At 42.5% G+C, this 24,630-nt stretch overlaps 1 long non-coding RNA gene across 4 annotated transcripts; it reads right to left on the bottom strand.

The window, feature by feature from the left end:
• Positions 1-264: 264 nt before the first annotated feature.
• Positions 265-3,196, bottom strand: LOC127444978 (uncharacterized). 4 transcript variants are annotated; one of them, XR_007897902.1, is made up of 4 exons: positions 3,157-3,196; positions 2,985-2,995; positions 859-1,813; positions 265-777 (listed from the first exon to the last, which is right to left on the bottom strand). It is a non-coding gene; the product is annotated as an uncharacterized LOC127444978 (long non-coding RNA). The 4 variants fall into 4 exon arrangements; XR_007897904.1 differs by having other exon boundaries at positions 859-1,769; positions 3,157-3,195; XR_007897901.1 differs by lacking the exon at positions 3,157-3,196 and having other exon boundaries at positions 2,985-3,072.
• Between the last annotated feature and the right edge of the window lie 21,434 nt (positions 3,197-24,630).

Raw genomic sequence — 24,630 nt, 5'->3', positions numbered from 1 at the left:
ATGGCAAATCATTTAAAAATTGATCAGTAGAGGGTTGGGGTTAACCCTTTTGCATGTACCATAACACTGGTTTGATCATTCCAGAGTGGTCCCTGGGGAGTACCATCAAACCGGTACGATTAGAACGTTTGTGTCTGACGTCATCAACTGGCAAATTTTAAAATTCAAATCTGCTTTCCCGAGTTTAGCTGCCGCTGCTACAGAGAGGGATTGGCTAAGCAATGCCATTTACATGCCTAACACAGCTGCTTGAACAATCACAGGATGTTTATTTTATGTTACGAACATTCAAACAAACACAGAATACAAGTTTACTGTCCATATACATACACTGTGTACTCGCAGAAAAACTGAGAAACTCACCAAACCTGTTGTCATGCTGCTGCTGCTATGGAGAGAGAGACTGGCTAAGTGCTTGTCATTTATGTCTAAAATAGCTGCTCAGTCTTTTCAAACACATGATAAAATAAATGTATGTAACAGGCATTCAAATAAACACAGAGGTATTAGAATACAAGTTTACAGTGCAAATCATATGACAGCAGCAAAAATAATTGAGAAAAACAATCACCTTTCAAACATAATGTTTTATTCACATGAAACAAATATGTTGACATGCTCTGGACACTTAAGTCTGCATTGCAATGTAAACAATCAGCAATTTTACCCCTCCTGGACCTCAAAGTCAGACCCCACCTGCATCTCCCACAGAGGTCTAATGCCGAGGAGATCAGGAAACAAACCACTATTCCGCCGAACAGCTGGAGAAAACACCACCTGGAGTAAAAGGAAGGCTGGCAAAGTGGGTTCTGACTAATGTAAATGAGCTTATATTGTAGTTTTGTGTGATGTACTCACTGGTTACACTGGATCCACCACTGACATCCACCACTACGAGGGACTTGGGATCTCTGGGTCCATCGTCATGTCCTTACTGGCCCCTTACTATTGATAGGGCACTCCACTGGTTCCCTGCAATTCAGGATCAGTCTGATGAGAGGGCTGCTTGAGGAGCACAGTTCAGGGGCCGTCCTGCCTCAGACAGCCAGGCATTTCCCCTCTGAAGTTCCTCAAACCACTTCCCAGGGTAGCAGGTCCAGGCGGCACTGCAAGGTCCATCTCCAGCACAAGGAAGACAAAGAAGAGGCACTTTAAAAAAATACATGTGTGCCGTGCAACACTCCCTTGTGTGTTACTCCATGCTTTGAGGAGTACCACACACTCAGACATTATTGAACCTATAAAAGGTTGTTTAAATGTTCTTTATAGTTAATATGTAATGTTATTTCATACTGCTTAGTAAATATATTATATATATATATATATATATATATAATGAAATTTGTAAGTAGTTCTTAAAATTACTAACTAACATTTCATCATTATTCAATATGTCATTCTGTATTCTTGATGAAGCAGAGCCAAGTAACATAGTACTTCACATCGTGCAGACTCAGGACATTTACAACTTACAAGTGAATAACACTCCTTTCAGCATGTTTTTGTTCCTCTCTATGGATGAATCAGTGACAAAGTGGAAGGGCAGGCTGGCAGTTCATCATTTACACCAATTTCACATTATTTTTTGTGTGTGTGACATGCACACTGAGTATTTGCAAGACATGATTATTTACATCAGATCCACCACAGACATTCACCATTATGAGGGCTTGGGATTTCTATATCTGATGTAATGATCTTACCGCCGCCTTATGTGAGGAAGGATACTGGTATACCAGTCCCACATTCTCCCAGCCATGTTACAGGGCCTGTGGTATAGGGGGGCAAATAGGATGAGAATGACCATGATCACCTGAAAAATGACCAAAGAGAAAGCAGAGTAGTAAAGTAGTAAGGTATTCACAGAGTACATGAGAACTGTGCAACACTCCCTTTTGTGTTAGCCCATGTTTTGAGTACCACACATTGAAGCATTACTGAAATAAAATAAGCATATGATAGTTATGGTTATATTTCAATTATGTATTGTAAATTGTGTATTTTGTCCTTGTAATTGGTTTATAATCTATGAAATGTGTGTATTGTGGGCTTTTGTTTACCACAAATGCAATGTAATTGAATGGTATGAATGCTATTTAGTAGCTGTTATGGTTATGTTGCTTTTATTTGTTAAAATATTTATATTGTTATTCATTGTATTGATATATATATATATATATATATATATATATATATATATATATATATATATATATATATATAATAACCTTTTATTATCTATAAACAAATGCATATAAAAAGCATACATCAACAGATAAAATTAAATAAAGTCTAATTTTAAGAATAATGGTAATACAGAACTTATCTCTTGTCTCTCACAGAGCAAAGATACATGTTTTTTGACATCATGTGGCTATTTCTCCATATTCCCTATATACTCTAGTAACACATTTGAGCATCTAATGGTGATGGAAGGAAACGGTGTGACTATACTGCATTACAAAAGTCAAAAATAATAACTATGCAACACAGAAACAAAAACAAAAATGACTTCAAACTTTATTTTAATTGTCCAGCCAATTGTCATACTCTGTTTGTTGGAATATGAGCATAGTTGAGCGAAACCCATCTGACACAAGACAGATCATAATCCAAGAGACCCGATTTCAGTCATAACTCAATTTTGTAAAATGTGTATTTTGCCTTTGCATTAGAGTTTATTGCTGATGAATTACATATCATGCTACTTTCAGTTGCAACCCATTCCTAATATTAGCATTAGAATATAGGCTATACCTCACACAATAGCATTTGATCAAAGTTAACACGATAAAACATTAGATATGTGCAATATGCCCACAACATTATACAAGCAGTGAACAGCACGAGCCATTACGTAAACGACATCAAAGTACGATAAATACAGATCATAAACATATTATTCATGCATTTATCATGGTCTACACGTGTTTGCAAACAATTTTCAACAATTCTCAATCGAAAAAGACTTAAAATGTACTCACCAGTAGCAATCCTGTAATGCGTTGGCAGAAAAGTTGCATGTGGGAGCGAAATTCAAAGCCCGAGAAAATAAAATAAATAAACGTCAATATAAACCGTTGGTTAAAACATTTATTATAGTTTATACATGTTTTAAAGTGAAGAAAAAAGCGAAACATGACTTGCAACGCTTACCTATACTTTGTCCTCCAGCTTTAAGCGAGACGAGTCAGCGGTGAACCGTCATGTGACTGCCCAGTGTGTCACGTCACAAGCTTGTGAGTCACACTGGAGTTTAAAATTTGATACGTTGTAAAATAACCGCCGGAAAAAAAAAAAAAAAAAAAATTAAAGCTGGGGGCATCAGTTAAATCATTTAGAATTTATGTGCGAAAGGATTAAACCCTCCCGATGGAGGAATCCTAAAAAACATGTCTTTCTGTCTGAATCCTAAACGAAAAATTATGGCTGCGGCTGGATTTTAATCTGTGAACCTTCACTTAACAGCACAACATCTTAGCCTAGTAAACTATTTACGTTGCTAAGTATAGCTGCTTTCAGTTTCTGTATAAAAAAAGAAGCAGTGGCTAGCAATGACAGATTTGGCCCAAGTTCAAACAGCTGTAATTCAGTCATCTTTTGACATATCAAGGTGAAATTTTGCACAGTACTTCAGAGTGATGTCATCTTGAAGCATGTTAGGTTTGAAAAACCATCAGTCAAAATGACATTTGATTTATTGACATATTCTCTCTCTCTCTCTCTCTCTCTCTCTCTCTCTCTCTCTCTCTCTCTCTCTCTCTCTCTCTATATATATATATATATATTGAGGCAATGTGGACATTTACATAAACACGCCCCTTTCAGCCATTTTGTACTGTATTCATTTTTGCTAAGTAACAAATTGAAAGACATCAGTTCTACACATGGGTACCACATTTCAAGTCAATTGGATCTATGGTTCAAGAGAAGAAGATTTTTGTAGGTTTTCCCAAATTTTCACTGAACAGGAAAATCCATCATAGGTCCTTGAGGCTTTTTTGTTCCCCATGAGAAATGAGGCATGTACAACAAGTTTCAGAAGAATTGGACAAATGGGGTGGAAATGCCATCACTTTGAAAATGGGACATTTGGGCGTGGCCTGTAGCGCACCCTAAGGGCGAATGTGGGCCATTCTTTGTGTGGGGGTTCCCAGTGGCCTGTAGTATCAATGTGCCAAATTAAAATCTTTTTGACGGTTGACTTTTTGAGATATTGGGGCGCAAGGAGAATAATAATAATAATAATAATAACAATAAAACCACCAATAACAATATGTTTCCTCTTACCGGAGGAATCCTAATAAAACCACCAATAACAATAGGTTTCCTCCTACTGGATGAATCCTAATTATTATCAAGAATACAATTTTTGCCCTAATATCAAAGGTCTTACTAGAAAAAAAAGAAATTATGATCCAACATGAATATTCTTGATAATAAAAATCAAGTAAAATGCATGTAAAATAGCTAGAAATAGCATTTTAGCTTAGAGTAAAGCTGACAATTTACACAAGGTTTATTTCTATTTCTTCTGCTCCAAACTTACTTCAAACTTACTTATCTGTCTGCTTGTATGAATGTAATGCATCATAAGAAAGTGTTTCACCACTGTTTAAATGCACTTTGTATCACATCATTTATATGTATAAATGTATTCCATCTGAAAGGACTAGATATTAAATGAAACAAATGACAATAAAATGCAAAGTAATCTCTTCAGTAATCAAAATACTTTTTGAATGTAACTGTATTCTAATTACCAATGATTTAAATTGTAACTGTAGTGGAATACAGTTACCTATATTTTGTATTTTAAATACGTAATCCCGTTACATGTATTCCGTTACTCACCAACACTGGCAGTGTGTATATACGATTAGTTTTTCTCTGTTGGCATGAATCCAATTTGAAAGTCCTGTGTTCTTGGAGATATTGGACAAATCTGTCATTCATAATGCAGCAGAATAGATTGCCAAGATTGCTGCTCACTGAAATACCTCTGTAGTTGTTTGGGTTAAATTTGTCACCTTTTTTGAAGATTGGAGTGATTTGATTTTCTTTCCAATTCTCAGGAAAGTGCCCTGATTTTAAGGCCAAATTGAATAATTTGAGAATGGCCTCATTCAGTTTGGGGCTGCCATGTTTCAACATATTGTAAATTCCGTCTGAGCTGCAAGAGTTTTTTTTATTTTTGAGGGATTTGATTTTTTTCACCTTTAGTGATATGTGGGTGTCCAAATGATTTAATTGACCCTTTATTGTGTATTCTAGTTGATGTAGTTGGGAGGTCATTTTTTTTTTTTTTTTTTTAGGTGGAGTTTAGTTCACTTTGTGCATACGGGTTTCCAAAATGTTCTGTCCAGGTGTTTGGGTCTTTTCTTTTTTGGACTTAATTCCCAGAATACATTTTTATCAACTGCTTACTCAATTTTGTTGAGATTTGTTGTCATATGTTCAGCTTGTTTGCCTTTTAGCAGCGATCTGTACTTTTTAAAAATTTGTTGATTGGTGGCACGCATTTGTTGGTTTGAGGAGTCTCTGTGTTTTTTTATTTGATAACAATCGTAGTTCTTTTCTTGACATTTTACATTCTTTGTCCAGTCAGTTTAAACTATTTTCTTTTTACTCCTGTTCATTTTGATTTGTTTTCAATGATTTGCTGGCAATTGTGAAAAAGATTTATTTCATTGTTTGTTGCCATATTGATGATTTCCTCATCTTCTCCAAATGTGGTGAAGAGAAAAGCATCTATCATGTTCTCAACCTGAGTACTGTGGAGTTCAGCTTCATACTGGTCTGGACTATCTTTTCTCCAGAAGAATCTGGTTGGGAGGGGGAACAGTTTAGACTTCTGATTGGAAGATGGTAGAAGACTGGCTGGCTTGTTCAGACTAATGACAATGTGACAGTGGTCTGAGAAAGGTAGCTATGGCATCACTGTGAAGTAATTTATCTTTTTTTTGGTCTAGATCTGTGATGGCGTAGTCCACTGTGCTGTTGCCTAGAGAAAAGCAGTAGGTAAATCGGCCCAGAGAATCACCCTTTGTTCTGCCATTCACTATATAAAGACCCATACGTCATAGCTCAGACGTGGTTTAGTAGGACATTTGTTTTTATGCATATTTGTATTATTAATAGTAAACTTACCACCAAATGAACTAATATAATCCAGTTCTTTCCCAGTTCTTGCATTCAGATCCCCTATTATCAGGACTGAGCCTATTGACTGAAACTGAATGATCTCAGATTGTAATGTATAGAAGAACTCACTATAATAGGGTGACTCATGTGGGGGGATGTAGGTGGCACACAGGTAAGTATCCTCATCTGAACAAATAAGTTCCTTTTTAATTTTCATCCAAATATGTGTTCTCCCTTTTTTTAACAGGCTGAATGTAATGGAAAAATGTTCTTTAAACCTAACAATAATTCCTCCTGAATCTCTTCCTTTTTTAATGTGTGAACTTGTATCACAATGGTACAGTTATGGTCCAGGGGTCAGAACCCAGCATTGATGAATTCCAGAAGAATTTCAGAGACTTTAAAATGGAGGTTCAGAAGTTTAAGAAAGATCCTGAGGTGAAGAGCAGTGTAGAGTCCTACAGCATAACAGCCACAAACACTGACCTCAGCACGAGCACCCCTGTAGCACACAGACACCATGTTTCTCCACCCTGTTTCTCCTGCATCTCCAAAGATCAAGGCTTTGAGAGACAATATCGCTGAGTTGGAGCAGGACTACTTACCTCCATACCTGTTTAAAGAGGAAACTACCAACAGCCTTTGCCAGCCCCAAAACCAGACAAGGCACCTCAGCATACAACAACTTCAACAGCTCTGCTCTGCTGTCAGACAGCTGAAGGAAAACAACCAGGAGCTGCGAGATGAGCTGAGGAGGTTTTCAACATTTTACATGATGTATTGAGAAGATGCAGTAATGATGGATATATTATTTTTGGAGGAGACTGGAACTGTACAGAGGACTTCTCTGTTGACCGTTCCTCTGAGGAACCTCACATGCATTCTTCTGTCCATTTGTCAAAATTTGTGAAAGAGACTTAGATATTAGATATGTGGAGGGTTAAATATCCCAGTGCTGGACTTCCGGCGGCAAGATGAGGAGGTAGTCGCGTTTTGCCTGCGCTCTCACATAATTTCATTTTATTTGCACTAAAATACGTTTAAGTATACTTTGAAAAGGGATAACTTTGTCCCTAATAACACCCTGCATATACGGTCAACCGACTTATTTCAAAATGACAAGAAAAAACATGAAAAAATCAATGACAAGACAGACACGGCTCGACAGTCCGAACCTAAAGCAAGCTAGCATGGAAGCCACTGCTAACAGCACAAGTAACAACCCCGCGGAGCTATCTTTGACACCAGAGGACAATACACTCCTTCAGTTGGTTAAAACTGATCTGATATCCTCCCGCAGTCAGATGGCAGATACCATCAAAACAGAGATGGCGAGCTTTCGTTCAGAGATTGGACTAATTGTCGAAACCTTTCGATCTGAGGTCAAAAACAAAATGGATGTTCTACAACTGGAGATAGCGGGGCAAATTCATTCCATTCAGACTAAGCAAACCATTATGTCTGATACTATGGACAATATGGAAACAACACTCAATTCCCACCATGACTCGCTAGAATCATTGGAAACCACAGTTTCAACTTTGAAAGACCAAATACAGAAGTTGCAAGAGCAACAACAAGACCTTGAGAATAGGAGTCATCGACAAAACCTGCGGATAATTGGCATACCTGAAGATGCGGAAAATGGCCGGCCTACTGACTTCATGTCTGGCTTCTTCTCAGAGGTGCTAGGTGAAAATCTGCCTGATCTTCAATCATTGGTGTTAGATCGCGCTCATTGTGCCATCGCACCGAAGCCCTGTCCCGGCGACAATCCCAGAGCAATGATCGTTCGTCTGCACTACTTCTCCGATAAGGCCAAGATTCTCCAAGCCTCCAGGAAGCGCGGTGAGCTTACATTTCACGGCGCACGCATCCATATTTTCCCAGATATGAGTGCTGAACTTAGCCGTAAAAGACCTGCTTTTAACTCCGTGAAACTTAAGCTAAAGCAGGCTGGAATTTCATATGGCATCCATCATCCGGCAGATATACGCTTCACTTTTGATAACACTAGACTTTCTTTTAAATCACCATCGGAGGCAGAGGCTTACTTTGATCAACATATCAAACCAAAAATGCATGAACGCATTTCTGAATAGTTTCTCAGGACCCCTGAGACTAGTCTACATTGTCTTATGAAACTCTCTTCTCAACAAGACAAGAAAATAAAATAAAATTGTGTGTTAAAGGATATTCTGGACGTTGAGTGTTTAGAAGAAGTCCAATGCATTTGGGAACATTGAAGGTTAGTTACATGTGGGATGTTTTCTTGCTTCTAGTTTGGGGAGCAGCATGGTGGGTGGGTTGGGGTCAAAGTGTTTGTTCGACATTCAAATTTGCTCATGTATATATGTGCTATTGTGTACAGTTGATAGATACATTTCAGAAGGAGGTTGACACATCAGTTTTTCGCCCATTAAACAATGCTGTAAAACCTGGGACATAATAACAGATCACTTACAGTGAACTTTGTGAGTTGGAATGTGAAAGGGATTAACCACATTATCACGTTTTGTGTGAGTAATGTTCAAACTGATAGAGGGGGAAGATTTGTAATAGTAACTGGTTCATTATATAATGTTCCCCCAATATTAGCCAATATTTATGCCCCTAATTGGGATGATGTATTGTTTATAAAGTCTTTCCAATTTGACTACACATAAATTAATCCTTGGAGGAGACTTTAATTGTGTGCTCCACCCCACTATGGATCGGTCTTCAAAAACGCCCTATAACATAACTAAATCCGGCATGTTTATTAATACTTTTTTGGAGACGTATACATTTTCCGATCCCTGGCGTTTCTTATATCCAAATCTTAAGCAGTTCTCTTTTTTATTCCCCCAGTGCATTGTTCATATTCACGAATCGACTACTTCTTAATAGATGATAAACTTTTAACTCCTGTTACTTACTGTAAATATGAATCTATCATAATTTCAGATCATAGTCCAGTTGTATTAAAATGAGCTTTTCCCAAATCACCAATTCGGAAAACATGTCGTTTCAATAATTTAATTCTTTCCGATTCATCCTTTGTGGACTTATTTAATAATAGAATTGATCTTTTCCTATCTATCAATGATACCCCAGATATTAGCAAAGCTACACTTTGGGAGTCTTTAAAAGCTTATATTAGGGGGGAAATAATTTCATTCTCATCATGGGAGAGGAAAAAAAGAAACCAGCAACTAAATGATCTCATTAATCAGATTAAACAATTAGACTTGAAACTTGCAATCAAGCCCTTACCCGAAATTTTTAAGGAAAGAACAAAGCTACAGACGGAAAGACTTCTGCTTCAATCTCACTTTAAATTATATGAACACTCGGACAAATCTGGGAAAATTCTTGCACAACAAATAAGGCAATATTCAACTACAAATATTATAACATCTATTCATAGAGATGACGGCAGGGTCACAAAGGATGAATTAGAAATCAATTCGGCCTTTGAACAATTCTATACAGCCCTATATTCATCCGAACTATAGTCCTTCCGAACTTAACTCTTTTTTTAATTCCATTAAAATGCCCCAAATTCCCTTCGATGATAATGCAGAATTGGAGAAAATTCTAAATTTAGAAGAACTTAATGTAGCTCTCTCAAATATGCAAAACTCAAAAGGCTTCACGGTAGAATTTTTAAAAAATGTTTAAAGGGAAACTAATACCTCTGCTACTTGCTGTACTCGAGGAATCATTCTCTATCGGCCACCTCCCGCACACATTCTATCAAGCGATGATTTCGGTTTTACCTAAAAAAGGATAGACCCTTTGAGCTGCAGCTCATTTCGACCTATATCTTTGCTCAATGTGGATTGTAAAATATTGGCAAAGGTTCTAGCTCGAAGACTGGAGAACATTCTCTCTACTATCTTAGCTCCAGATCAGACTGGCTTCATTAAAAAAATGCTTTTCTTTCTTTAATATATGCAGAGTATTTGATATTATCTATTCTCCTGACTCAAATAAGCAAATACCTGAAAATTTTATATCTCTAGACGTTGAAAAAGCCTTTGATAGAGTGGAGTGGAGCTATCTTTTCAGCTGTCTAGAGTGGTTTGGTGTGGGTCCAAATGTTCTGACTTGGGTAAAACTCTTATATGCTTCTCCCTTGTCTTCCGTTATTACAAATAACACTAGCTCACAATATTTTCCATTGTATAGGGGAACTAGACAGGGTTGCCCTCTGTCCCCCTTATTATTTGCAGTGGCGATTGAACCTCTAGCCATTTTGCTGAGGTCAACCTCTGTTATCCCCGGGTATATCTAGGGGGGATAGAGAGCACAAAATATCGCTCTATGCAGATGATCTACTTCTATTAATCACAGATCCACATAATTCTCTCCCTCATGTTATGACCGCACTTGAGCATTTCAGTCACATTTCGGGGTATAAACTTAACCTCTCTAAAAGGTGAATTATTCCCTACAAATCGTGCAGAAAAAATACTTTTTCTGCCTACAGTAGACCCTGATAAATTTACATATTTAGATGTGGTTGTTTCGAGTAATATCTCTGAGCTGTTTAAGCTCAACTTTACTCCCCTCTTGGAACAAACTAGGATATCCATCGAAAAATGATCTAAGCTCCCCATCACTTTGATTGGTAGGATCAACGTAATTAAAATGGATAAATTTTAATTACTCCCAAATTTTCAATTATATTATTGGGCTTGTAACCTAAGAGCTCTGACTTACTGGCAAGGTTCAAATTACATAAATCACTTACCGGAATGGGTCCAAATAGAATCCCCAGCATGCCTTCCTTTCTCACTTCCAGCCCTCCTTTTCTCACCCTTACCACTGGGTCTAGACTCTTACCCATTGGTATGGAACTCCGTCCAGATTTGGGCCCAAATTCGCAAATATTTCGGATGGCAGAGAGGTTCAATTTGTGCTCCAGTTCCCAGAAATCATAGATTTGCTCAGCCTCTGAATGACCAGGCATTCTTGCTATGGCAAGAAAAAATTATATTAACATTTAAAGATCATTTCACTGATGGTTGCTTCTTATCTTTTGCACAATTAGAATCTCAATTTAAAATACCTAAAGCCCACTTTTTCAGATATCTACAGGTACGCGATTTCACATGCAAGAATTGTATCTCTTTTCCTTCCCTTCCCGATCCAAACCCTATTGATCAACTTTTTCTGATGGCCCGGAGCAAAGAGGCACCATCTCTAGCTTATATATAAAACTTATATCATTATTATCTACTTCTGTCAACGCACAAAGAGATTCCTGGCAATTGGACCTTAATACAGTGCATCCGGAAAGTATTCACAGCACTTCACTTTTTCCACATTTTGTTATGTTACAGCCTTATTCCAAAATGGATTAAATTCATTATTTTCCTCAAAATTCTACAAACAACACCCCATAATGACAATGTGAAAGAAGTTTGTTTGAAATCTTTGCAAATGTATTAAAAAATAAATAAATAAAAAAAAATCACATGTACATAAGTATTCACAGCCTTTGCCATGACACTCAAAATTGAGCTCAGGTGCATCCTGTTTCCACTGATCATCCTTGATGTTTCTACAACTTGATTGGAGTCCACCTGTGGTAAATTCAGTTGATTGGACATGATTTGGAAAGGCACACACCTGTCTATATAAGGTCCCACAGTTAACAGTGCATGTCAGAGCACAAACCAAGCCATGAAGTCCAAGGAATTGTCTGTAGACCTCCGAGACAGGATTGTATTGAGGCACAGATCTGGGGAAGGGTACAGACAAATTTCTGCAGCATTGAAGGTCCCAGTGAGCACAGTGGCCTCCATCATCCGTAAATGGAAGAAGGTTGGAACCACCAGGACTCTTCCTAGAGCTGGCCGCCTGGCCAAACTGAGAGATCGGGGGAGAAGGGCCTTAGTCAGGGAGGTGACCAAGAACCCGATGGTCACTCTGACAGAGCTCCAGCATTTCTCTGTGGAGAGAGGAGAACCTTCCAGAAGAAAAACCATCTCTGCAGCACTCCACCAATCAGGCCTGTATGGTAGAGTGGCCAGACGGAAGCCACTCCTCAGTAAAAGGCACATGACAGCCCACCTGGAGTTTGCCAAAAGGCACCTGAAGGACTCTCAGACCATGAGAAACAAAGATTGAACTCTTTGGCCTGAATGGCAAGCGTCATGTCTGGAGGAAACCAGGCACCGCTCATCACCTGGCCAATACCATCCCTACAGTGAAGCATGGTGGTGGCAGCATCATGCTGTGGGGATGTTTTTCAGCGGCAGGAACTGGGAGACTAGTCAGGATCGAGGGAAAGATGAATGCAGCAATGTACAGAGACATCCTTGATGAAAACCTGCTCCAGAGCGCTCTGGACCTCAGACTGGGGCGAAGGTTCATCTTCCAACAGGACAGCGACCCTAAGCACACAGCCAAGATAACAAAGGAGTGGCTACGGGACAATTCTGTGAATGTCCTTGAGTGGCCCAGCCAGAGCCCAGACTTGAACCCGATTGAACATCTCTGGAGAGATCTGAAAATGGCTGTGCACCGACGCTCCCCATCCAACCTGAAGGAGCTTGAGATGTCCTGCAAAGAAGAATGGGAGAAACTGCCCAAAAATAGGTGTGCCAAGCTTGTAGCATCATACTCAAAAAGACTTGAGGCTGAAATTGGTGCCAAAGGTGCTTCAACAAAGTATTGAGCAAAGGCTGTGAATACTCATGTACATGTGATTTGTTTTTCGTTTTTATTTTTAATAAATTTGCAAAGATTTCAAACAAACTTCTTTCACATTGTCATTATGGGGTATTGTTTGTAGAATTTTGAGGAAAATAATGAATTTAATCCATTTTGGAATAAGGCTGTAACATAACAAAATGTGGAAAAAGTGAAGCGCTGTGAATACTTTCCAGATGCACTGTACAGATCAAACATATTGTGTTCCTAATAGGTCAATTATGGACAATTTGTATTTAGTACGTGATATTTTAGACATTTGTAAGGTCTCCAATTTGGAGGTTGGTCTGGTCTCTCTTGACCAGGTAAAAGTCTTTGATCGTGTGGATCATAAGTATTTATTTAATTTACGTAAAGTTTTTTTTTTAAATTTTTTTTTTTTTTTTTAATGGATACAACTATTATATGCTGATGTTTCATGTATGGTAAAGGTAGGGGGTGGGTTGAGTCGATCTTTTACTGTCTCAAGGGGAATAAGGCAAGGCTGCTCCAGTTGTATAATGTTGCCATTGAACCCTTACTTTTTAACATTCAAAAGATTTTATCTGGTGTTTCTATACCTGAAATGTTACAAAGTTCAAGAATTACTTTAACTACCTATTCTGGTGATGTGACTTTTTTTTTTGTCAGGGATGGACAGGATATTAAGGCCCTGTCAGAGGTTTTCCTTTTTTATGAGAAGTCCTCAGCAGCCAAGTAAATTAGGGCAAAAGTGAGGCTTTTTGGGCTGGTCAAAGTTCCTTGGAGTATTTACCACAGCTTCCAGGGAACCTTAGTTGGGGAAAACATATGCTAAGCATTTTAGGAGTATATTTGTGGTCAGATAATTTTCAGGATATTAACTGGGAGGGTGTAGTGGAGAAAGTGTGCACCCGATTGTCTAATGGGGCTTTCCCACTGCACGGTACAGCTCAACTCAATTCGACTCTGCTCGCTTTTTGGGGGTTTTCCACTGTGGATAGTACCTGGTACCTGATACTTTTTTTAGTACCACCTCGGTCGAGGTTCCAAGCGAGCCGAGCCAATACTAAATGTGATGTCAAAACCCTGCAGATCACTGGTTGGTCAGAGAGAATAGTCACTACCAGCATCACTAGATTTGCGACATGGGACATCAACCAGCTAGTTTTAAAGTTAGCAACAGCGACAACAATATCATTTGTTCACGCGACTTTCGAATTGTGAAAAGAAATGGCTGTGCGCAAAACCACGCCGTGGTCAATAAACGGGGTGCAGAGATTCCTCTCGTTAGTGATGCGAAACGAAAAAGTCTTTCAGGAAGTGTCTCAGCTGTTGGCCACACACGGCTACCACCGGACCTACCAATAGTGTAGGGAAAAGTAAAAAAAAAACTTAAAAGTGACTACAGAACCATCAAGGACCAGAACAGCCGGAGTGGTTCAAACAGAAGAAAGTGGAAGTGGTTCGACCAAATAGATGCTATCTATGGCAATAGACTGGCGAGCAATGGGAGGGAGAGTGCCCTGGACTCAGCGTTGTTGGAGTATGGTATGTTTTGTTAGGTTAACTCTATATTCTGCTTGAAAGCTTCACTTTATTTAGTTGACCAGCTACTGGAAAGCTTGCTTCTAAAACAACCAGGCAAATTTAACTGTTACACTTGTGTAAAATCACCATGCAACAACTGCTTTATGCAGCACAATGAGCCAGTAGCTAACAGCTAGCGGTCGTATTATTGTTTATAGTATTAAGTAATGTTTGTGTCGCATTTAAGATGATGTCACGGCAGTAGACTATGACAATCAGCCTATAATCCCACTCACGTTGAAGCGGCACTAAACTGCAGTGGAAAAGCAAGCTCAGAAAAGTAAAGTGAGCAGAGTTGAGTCGAGTCAAACCATAACGTGCAGTGGAAAATTGCCATAAATGGACTTGGCAACTACCCAAGCTATCCTATGGGGAGAGAGTATTAGTAGCAAATAATTTGATTGCTTCTAAATTTACCAATTTACAGCCCCCTGCAGGACAAGTGCAAGGAGTTCAAAGGAAGTTGGTAACTTTCTTTTGGTCAGGACAGCATTGGCTCAGATCCTCTGTATTGTTCCTTCCAGTCCAAGAAGGGGGACAAAGTCTGATAGACATCAAGTCCAGAATAATGACATTCCATTTGCAAGCTGCACAGAGACATGATACCACAGCAGTACTTTTAAAAAGAGCAGGAGGAATGGGGCTCAATAAACATCTTTTTCTCATGAAGTTAGAGGACTGTGAGCTCACAGATCTTACCCCATTCTATAAATCTGTCTTGGAGGCTTGGAGGGTTTTTTTCAATGTCAAGATCAGTGACAATTGCTTGGCTGTTGGAGGAGCCTCTGTTCTTCAACTCATTCCTACCATCAAGACTTTCATCTCCTGCAAGTCTGCTTTCAAATTTAGTGGCTGCTGGTTGTGTAAAGATGGGACATCTTCTCAGTACCAGTCTGGAAATGTTGGTGGAGATAGCTGAGATGAGGTCAACATGATTACTGAAACAACTTGTTGCAGAAGTGCTTGGGGATTGGAATTAAACCATAGGCTTTTCCTGGATAGTCCAGCTGTGCTAGAGGAATGGAGACAAAATTGTGGATACATTTTTTCCTCTTTGATTGTAAATGCTGCTGTGGGAGAACAGTAGGAGGAACATAACTTTCAACTGTCTTTTCAAACACCACAACTTGAGGATTTTGAGTCCGCAGGGAAAAAGCTTTCTATGTTACCTGTGTAAAAGTGTCAAATTTACATTTGCTGGATGGGATCCCTTCAACGAGGTGGACTGAGATTTTTGGCACTGACTATTCCCCTAAAGGTAGCTGGTGTTCCTTGTAAAAACGTCCAATTGATAAGAGAACATGTGATCTACAATGGAGGATTGTACATGTAATTAAATCTACAAACAGACATGTGCCGCACCTTGATCCCAGTATCGGGGTGGAATGTCCTTTCTGCTCTGAAAATGAATCAGTTTTTCATCTTTTTATGTAATGTACAAGGTTGGGTGATCTTTTTTCTTTGTTAACTCAATGGTGTTGTTCTTTAGGTGGATTTTTTTTCCAACTGTTCATTTATGGGCCAAAATACTCAGTTAAGTGGAAGAATGTTGTTGTTCTACTTAATTTTTTGTTTGGCACTGCTAAGCTTGCCATTTGGAAAACAATAAAAAATAAGATGAAAGGACAAGGTGTAGTGAATCCAGTGTTCATTTTTATGGGGCTGGTTGCTGCTCGACTGAGAGTGGAATATTCATATTACAAGTTAGTGAGGTGTTTACCAGTGTTTGGGGGATAAATGAAGTTTTATGAACAATGTATGAAAATAATTTGGCTTTGACTTTGTGGCAGACAGGTCTCTTGCTCATCGTAAAGGACGAAGAAGGAACCGGGTTTACAACCAAAAGACTTTTAATTCAACACAACATAAAACTGCTTTTCAGCATAACAAAACGTCATGGTTACTTGTGTAACCTCCATTCCCTGATGGAGGGAACGAGACGTTGTGTCGATGTAGTGACATTAGGGGTCACTCTTGGAAGCCCGAGACACCTATGGTCTTTGATAAAAGGCCAATGAAAATTGGCGAGTGGTATTTGCATGCCACTCCCCCAGACATACGGGTATAAAAGGAGCTGGTATGCAACCACTCATTCAGGTTTTATGCTGAGGAGCAGAGACAAGGTCCGGCCATTTCAGAGGGTAGTTCAGCGTTGTGGCCTCCATCAGGGAACAGAGGTTACACAAGTAACCATGATGTTCTCTATCTGTCACTCACTCGATGTTGTGTCGATGTAGTGACACTAGGGGTTCCTATACGAAACGCCACAACTGGCTGAACTGTGTTACGTGAACTGGCGGTGTGTGGCAGGCAGACCACTGTGTGCCTCGTAGCCAGCACACCATTTCAACACGTAACCTCCCCCAACATAGTTATGAGTGTCGAACGGCCCTTTGGGGACAAGTTGACTACCCAAAAGATAGAGACAGGCTAACCCAGTCATGGCCTCTTTTCCCCTTCTTTTTTTCCACTCTCTAAAAAAGAAGGGGGATTATCCGACTGGGCCGCCAGGTCTAGTCGGGGGTGTCCCTCCCAAGGGGAAAACACCGCGGAGACCACACCTCGCCCAAGGGGGGGGGGGGTGTATTTCAGTGGAAGAATACGTCAAATGGTCTTTCCGACCATGTTGAGATTCTTCAAGGTAGATCCTACCCAACGGGGGAGGAGTTACTACAAACATGGAGACTGGGGCAGAGGGGCTTTGCCCAAGGATGATGCAGTTTGCCAACAGGGAAACGAATTAGCAGAAGATATACATTTGTAGGGCTTTACTGGTTGTTTAGATCAGTGTTACTATCAGAAATAATTGGTAATTATTTCTTTAGTTATTAATTAATATTTAAATTAATTAATTGAATCTAACTCATTAAAACCTCATATGGGGCTCCAGTAAATGTAGTGCACTATGTTTAGGAGCGGGTTTGGTTATCAGCAATAATTAATAATTATCAAAGATAATTATTAATTATTAAAATCAATAGAACATTGATGAGAATCAATGTTAGCTTTTTCTAATCCTTTAAGTCAACAATTATCAAAGATAATCATTACTTGTTAACATCGATGAAACATTAATTAAAATTAACACTAGCTTATTGATCATTCAAATTCAACAACCATCAAAGATAATTATCAATTATCAAAAATCAATAGAATATTAATAAAGATTAATTTTGACGGGGCAGCACCCTGGAATCAGGGACTAATAACCAGATAGTATAACAGTCTCAATATTAGATTGTTCTCTTAGGAAAATTGACATCCGGAGAATATCGATTTTCGGGAAAAAGCAATGAATGAAGGCTTGAATCCGAGCACTGACATCCCGTAAGCATGACACAGGTGTATGCAAAACAAACCAAAACACTTCTCTTTGTAATATAACAAAGTTTATTTATGCAATAATATCAATTAATAATTAATACAATGCAGTCAATAAACTTCCGACTTACAACTACAAACTAAACAGTGATATGATTAGATATGGAAATCAAAATAATCCTATAACACATGAGGGTGTGTGTGTGTGTGAGAGCGAGTGTGTGTGTGTGTGTGTGTGTGTAAGGAGGGACACGCACAAAATGGCGGACGTGGCACTCGTGGAGAGTATGTCACGCGAGACTTCCGGCCAGAGAATATGGCTGCGAATGTGGGCGGAGAGAAACCAGTCAATGGCGTCTACCAGTTACCGCGTGTATCCGCTTGTACGATAGCTTCGGGACAAAACTGAGCTTTATCACGAAGCTATCTACTAGCCAAAAATGTGTCCGAGAATGTTTGTGAGGGATCGCGTGCACGCGAGTGTGTGTGTGTGGTTAGTACGAGAGAGAGAGAGAGAGAATAAAGTGACGGCCCCAAAGCCGGTTTCGCGATCGTGGGAGAGAAAGCAGCTGTTAGTTTATCACTCAGAGACGCAGTGGACGGCTCGTAAACAGTCCAGCGGTCTTTGATTCTTTAATGGATAAACTCAGTTTGCAGGTCTCACCCGTGATGGCGGAAATGCACAACAGTCCAATGTGGTTGGACCACAATACAGCAAATCAAATTCATGATAATTAATACCCTGAGTATTAATAATGAGCGGACATGGCGGTCCGTAAACTGTACAAGCAATAACCTTGGTACAAAAGAATAACACACGATAATATTCTATCTCTGCCCAGATGTAAACCTCTTACTTGAATCGCATGAGGATGCAGAATGTGTGTTCATCCATCCTCGGTTCCTCGAGGCTTGGGTGATGACGGGAGGCCATTTCCTCGCTTTGTCGGCGGGCGGTACAGCTGCTGATTCTCGGCGGGCTGGCGGAGAAATCAGCGAAGTTGACTTGATTGAATAGGGAAGAGAAATCTTTTCACTTCTGCAGGAAAACGGATGAAGATGCGGATTGCTCGGCGGTCTTCTTCGGATCCGTTAGAGTGTTCGGTGGAAAACAGAGTAATCTCAACTCATCCAGTGAGATGGAGATTGTATGGCCACAGTTTCAAGTCGGATGTTACTTCCTTGTGCCACGAGGCTGCACTTGAGAGCAGCGATGAGCTGCGTCTACAGACAACAAGCAAAGTTGCTGGAAGCAAATCCCGGAAGCATTTCAGAGGTATTTCTACTCCTGATAATGTCATGGTTGAGGGACGTTCTGTTGTGTGCCTTATCCAATAGGAGTTGAGAGTTTGATCCTTTAGTGAGCAAGGCTTCATGGGATTTGTAGTCTGTTTTGGACTCCCTTTGTTTGATTTTGGCATGATTTTTATCAGTAAAATTTATGACTTGGTATGTGGGGGCCTGGGTTAGGTTTTATGACTGTGTTAGGCCTGCCTTTGTCTTCTATCTGACTACATGAGGCCCAACACATCGCATGCGGTTAGCCTTACGTGGAATTACCACATGCAGAGCACCTACCCCAGAACAGTACTCTTAGTTAGCACGTGTACTGGGCCGGCAGCGAATCTCTCCAAAAACTCGACTGCCACAGGGCTCGGAGGAAGTCAACCAGGGAACAAAGTTTGTGAACACTACTGGGAGTTAATGGCGCACGTCTTCAGCTCAAAAGGAGGTGGAAGGTGCTATGTTCCAGCGATACACCCGGCCGGCTATCCTGGGCTTATCCGCTTGTATTGCGTGCCACTACCTGGGATGAAACCGGTTCCACCCAGAGGTTGTAGAACCTTGCAAAGGTGTTGGGTGTTGCCCAGCCTGCTGCTCTGCAAATGTCTGTTAGAGAGGCACCCCTGGCCAGGGCCCAGGAGGCCGCTACACCCCTGGTAGAATGGGCTCATAGCCCTACCGGGGGCGGCATGTCCTGGGCGTGATATGCCATAGTTATGGTGTCAATGAGCCAATGGGCGATCCTCTGCTTGGAGACAGCGCTTCCTTTCCGCTGTGCACCAAAGCAGACAAAGAGCTGCTCAGAGATCCTAAAGCTCTGCGTGCGATCCAAATAGATGTGTAAAGTGCGCACCGGACACAGCAACGACAGGGCTGGGTCTGCCTCCTCCTGGGGCAGCGCTTGCAGGTTCACCACCTGGTCCCTAAAAGGGGTCGTGGGAACCTTGGGCACATAGACCGGTCAGGGTCTCAGGTTCACGTGAGAGTAGACGGAACCGAACTCCAGGCACGTTCCGCAGACAGAGAACGCTTGCAGGTCTTGCAGTCAGGAGGGCAGTCTTCAAGGAGAGTGCCTTGAGCTCGGCTGACTGCAAAGGCTCAACAGGGGCTCTCTGTAGACCCTGAAGAACTACTACAGAGAGGTCCCATGAGGGAATGAGGCGCGATCTGGAGGGATTCAGCCTTCTGTCGCGAGGAGCGTGAGGTCCAAAAACCATGTCTGGGTGGGCCAGTAGGGTGCTACCAGGACGACCTGCTCCTCATCCTCCAGGATCTGGGTCTGTGCAAGTAGGCTTACTGGGGGAAATGCATATTTGCGCAGACCAGGGGGCCAGCTGTGTGCTAGCGCATCTATGCCATTGGGGGCCTCGGTCAGGGCGTACCAGAGCGGGCAGTGGGAGGATTCTTGGGAGGCGAACAGGTCCACCTGTGCCCATCCGAATCGACTCCAAATCCGCTGGACCACCTGAGGGTGGAGTCTCCACTCTCCCCTGAGGGTAACCTGCTGTGACAGCGCGTCCACTGTAGTGTTGAGGTTGCCCGGGATGTGAGTGGCTCGCAGCGACTTGAAGTGCTGCTGACTCCAGAGGAGGAGACGGCGGGCGAGTTGTGACATACAACGAGAGCGCAGACCGCCTTGGCAGTTGACATATGCTACCATTGCCGTGTTGTCTGTCCGAACTAACATGTGCTTGCCCTGGATCAACGGCCAAAACCTCTGCAGGGCGAGCAGAATTGCCAGCAACTCAAGGCAGTTGATGTGCCAACGCAGCCGCGGGCCCGTCCATAAGCCAGCGGCTGCGTTCCCATTGCAAACAGCACTCCAGCCCGTTTTGGAGGTGTCTGTCGTGACCACGACGCGCCTGGAGACCTGCTCTAGGGGAACGCCTGCCCATAGAAATGTGAGGTTGGTCCAAGGGCTGAAGAGATGGTGACAGATTGGCGTGATGGCCAAGCGATGTGTCCTGCAACACCATGCCCATCTCGGGACTCGAGTCTGAAGCCAGTGCTGAAGCGGTCTCATATGCATCAACCCGAGCGGAGTGGCCACTGCTGAGGATGCCATATGCCCTAGGAGCCTCTGAAAGAGTTTCATTGGAACCGCTGTTTTCTGTTTGAACGCCTTCAAACAGGTCAGCACCGACTGTGCGCGCTCGTTCGTGAGGTGCGCCGTCAACGAGTCCTACTCCAAACCGAGAAAAGAGATGCTCTGAACCGGGAGGAGCTTGCTCTTTTCCCAGTTGACCCGAAGCCCTAGTCGGCTGAGGTGCGAGAGCACCAGGTCCCTGTGTGCACAACACATCCCGAGAGTGAGCTAGGATTAGCCAACCGTCGGAATAGTTGAGGATGCGAATGCCCACTTCCCTTAGTGGGGCAAGGGCTGCCTCTGCGACCTTTGTGAAGATGTGAGGGAACAAGGACAGACCGAAAGGGAGGACCTTGTACTGATACGCCCGACCCTCGAATGCAAACCGCAGGAAGGGTCTGTGTTGAGGTGGAATCAAGACGTGGAAGTACGCATCCTTCAGGTCTACCGCCACGAAACAATCTTGATGCCGGACGCTCGCTAGAGTGTGTATTTGCATCAGCATCTAGGACGGGAGTCTGTGTAAAGCCCGGTTCAGTACTCGCAGGTCCAAGATTGGCCGCAACCCACCGCCTTTTTTGGGTACAATAAAGTAGGGGCTGTAAAACCCCTTCTTCATCTTGGCTGGAGGGACAATCTTGTCAGACGTACCGGTGGGTGGGGCCTTGCGGCCTTGTGGATTTGTGCCACAGCTGGGCGCTCAGGGGCGGGGAGACCGCCGCTGGAATGCCAAACCTGCCAAAATGGAGTGGTGGACGGTGGTCGTGATGACGGTCGTGCACACCGTGTATGTGACCCAGGGAACAAGGAAACCGCTCTTGCTGAACTCTTGGTACTGCAGCCACTTTGGCATGCAGCGCAATTAAATGCAAAGGTAACAAAAGATTCTCCTCCCAGCCCTCGACCGGGGGATGGAGTGGTCTGCTTACCAGCTCCAGAGCAGCGGGGTGCTTCGAAGTCTTTCGAGGTTTCTTGGCAGCCGCAAGACAGGTGGCGTCTGCTTCCTGTGGTGGGCTCCACGCCGGGGCAGGGGGACAGCCTTGGCGATGAGCAGACAGGGTGCAGGATCTTGAGCCGCGCCGGGGCAGGATGTGCCGGATAACCTCCGTCTGCTGCTTCACCGCTGAGAACTGCTGGGCAAAGTCCTCGGTGTCGCCGGACTGGCCAACTTGGGAAATGGGGGCAGCAAGGAACCGTGCCTTGTCGGCCTCTCCCATCTCGACCAGGTTGCTCCTGGACCACCAAGGACTTTCACGACGCCGTGACCTTCGTCGCCCGGAGAGCGAGGTTGGTCGCCGAGCGCAGCTCCTGCATCAATCCCGGGGTGGAACTACCCTCGTGCAGTTTATTTAGCACCTTGGCTTGGTGGACTTGCAGGAGAGCCATGGCGTGCAAGGTGGAGGCGGCTTGTCCAGCGGCACCATAGGCCTTTGCCGTCAGAGACGACGTAAACCTACAGGCCTTGGATGGGAGCTTTGGGTGCCCGTGCCAGGTGGTGGCACTCTGCGGTCATAGGTGCACCGCGAGCGCCTTATACACCAGGGGGATTGCCAAATAGCCCTTGGCCGCCCCACCATCGAGGGTAGTGAGGGTGGGGAAGCTGAAAGATCGGGACCAGGCAGTAAAAAGTGCCTCCCATGACCTTGTCAGCTCTTCATGCACTTCCGGAAAGAAAGGAACGGGGGCAGGGCATGGGTGTGATCGGCGCCGCGAGCCCAGGAACCAATCATCGAGCTGCAAGGGTTCAGGGGAGAGCGGAGGGTTCCACTCTATCCCGACGCTTGTGGCTGCCTGGGAAAGCATGTCGTCATCTCCGCGTCAGCCTGTGACTGGGCAACTGCACCCGAAGGGAGGAGCCCAGCTGAGGCTTCCGCGTCTGACTGGACGAGCCCACTCTCCGATGCTGCGCTCGAGAGCTCATCACCTTCACAGCTCTAAATAAGAGGTCAAACTCATCCGGAAGCCCAATCGGGGCAGACGAGCGTTTTGGGGAATAGGTGGTCCGTGGGGGGATACCCGGTGGAGATGGTCCCATTGGGGTCCTCAAATCACCCCCAGTGCTAGCCGTGCTGGCCTCATACCCGTGGGTAGAAGGATCGAGGCGGGGAGACTCTGGGGTGCCTTGCTTTCTTTCGAAGGTAAGCCACGACTGCATTGTTGCCATGGACATGTTCTCACAATGAGTACATGACCCATCCATGAACGCTGTCTGTGCGTGAGCAGTATCCAGACACGAAAGACAGTGATTGTGACCGTCAGAAGGTGAGAGATAATGAGCGCAACCAGGAATAACACACAAACGGAAAGGCATCTTTAAAAAGACGCGTCTATAAAAAGACGTTCCGTGTGTGCCGCTCTTTTAGAGTTATATACTCTTTTAGAGAAATATACTCTTTTATTTCTGCCGAAGCACCCAGGAGCATTCTCTGCAGTGCACCAGTGCAGAGGGGGGGGAGAAGCCTCTGAAATGCGCCATCAGATCCAGCAGAGGTGAATGAACAGTCGTGGGAATTCAGCTCAGTGAGAATGACCGTTCGGCTCCGAAGAGAAAATCTGAATGAGTGGTTGCATACCAGCTCCTTTTATACCCGTATGTCTGGGGGAGTGGTATGCAAATACCACTTGCCAATTTTCATTGGCCTTTTATAAAAGACCAGAGGTGTCTCGGGCTCCCAAGAGTGACCCCTAGTGTCACTATATCGACACAACGTCGAGTGAGTGACAGATAGGGAACTGTAAACCACACTTTACTTTATTATGCAACTATTTAACCACACACTATTTTTGATACAGTATGTTAAAAAGATATGCAAATCAGATGCATGTTCAAACATCATAATTGTGCCCATAATGTCCTACTATTAACATGTCAATAAATGACTCCTGACAAGAAATATTCCCACTTATACTATTTTTATTTTTTATTGTAATGCCTATCGACTGAACATATTAACATATTAATGAGCATAATAAATGAATGAAAAGAACATATTGTATAACTTGACTGATTATGTAGCACTATTAAACATAGCAGTGAGTTCTACTGACGATTTTTTACGATGTGACTTCACCAAGCGTTTTAGTGATCTCTGATCACGATCATTAAAGATTTTATTTCCGACCACATTTCTTCTGCGAAGCTGATGGTTCACAACTATCCTTCCAGGTTTTAATAATGCCTTGGACAGTTCTTAAACCAATTCCAGTGATTTCAGAAATCTCCTTAGTTGTTTTCTTTGCTTGATGCAGGCCAATAATTTGCCCTTCTGAAACACAGTAACATGTTTTCCACTACCACGGGATACATCTTCCGACATGGTTGTTTAAAAAATGAGAAGCTACACACTGCATCACTTGGGGTTAAAAGAATTGTTGCCAACTGAAACATATTAATCATAGGCTCTTAAGTATCTGCTTATTTAAATCCAAATGGCAACCTTTTTTTTGTCCAGGCAGTGTATCTAAATTCAACAACTATTCTTTATTTACTATATGATTTAAACAGAGGTATAATGTACTGACCATGCCTGTTCTCTATTCTA

This window comes from Myxocyprinus asiaticus, chromosome 8 (assembly GCF_019703515.2).
Source record: "Myxocyprinus asiaticus isolate MX2 ecotype Aquarium Trade chromosome 8, UBuf_Myxa_2, whole genome shotgun sequence".
NCBI classification, from domain to species: domain Eukaryota; kingdom Metazoa; phylum Chordata; class Actinopteri; order Cypriniformes; family Catostomidae; genus Myxocyprinus; species Myxocyprinus asiaticus.
The sequence above is the reverse complement of the archived record's forward strand: the minus strand, read 5'-3'. Positions and strand labels throughout refer to the sequence as shown.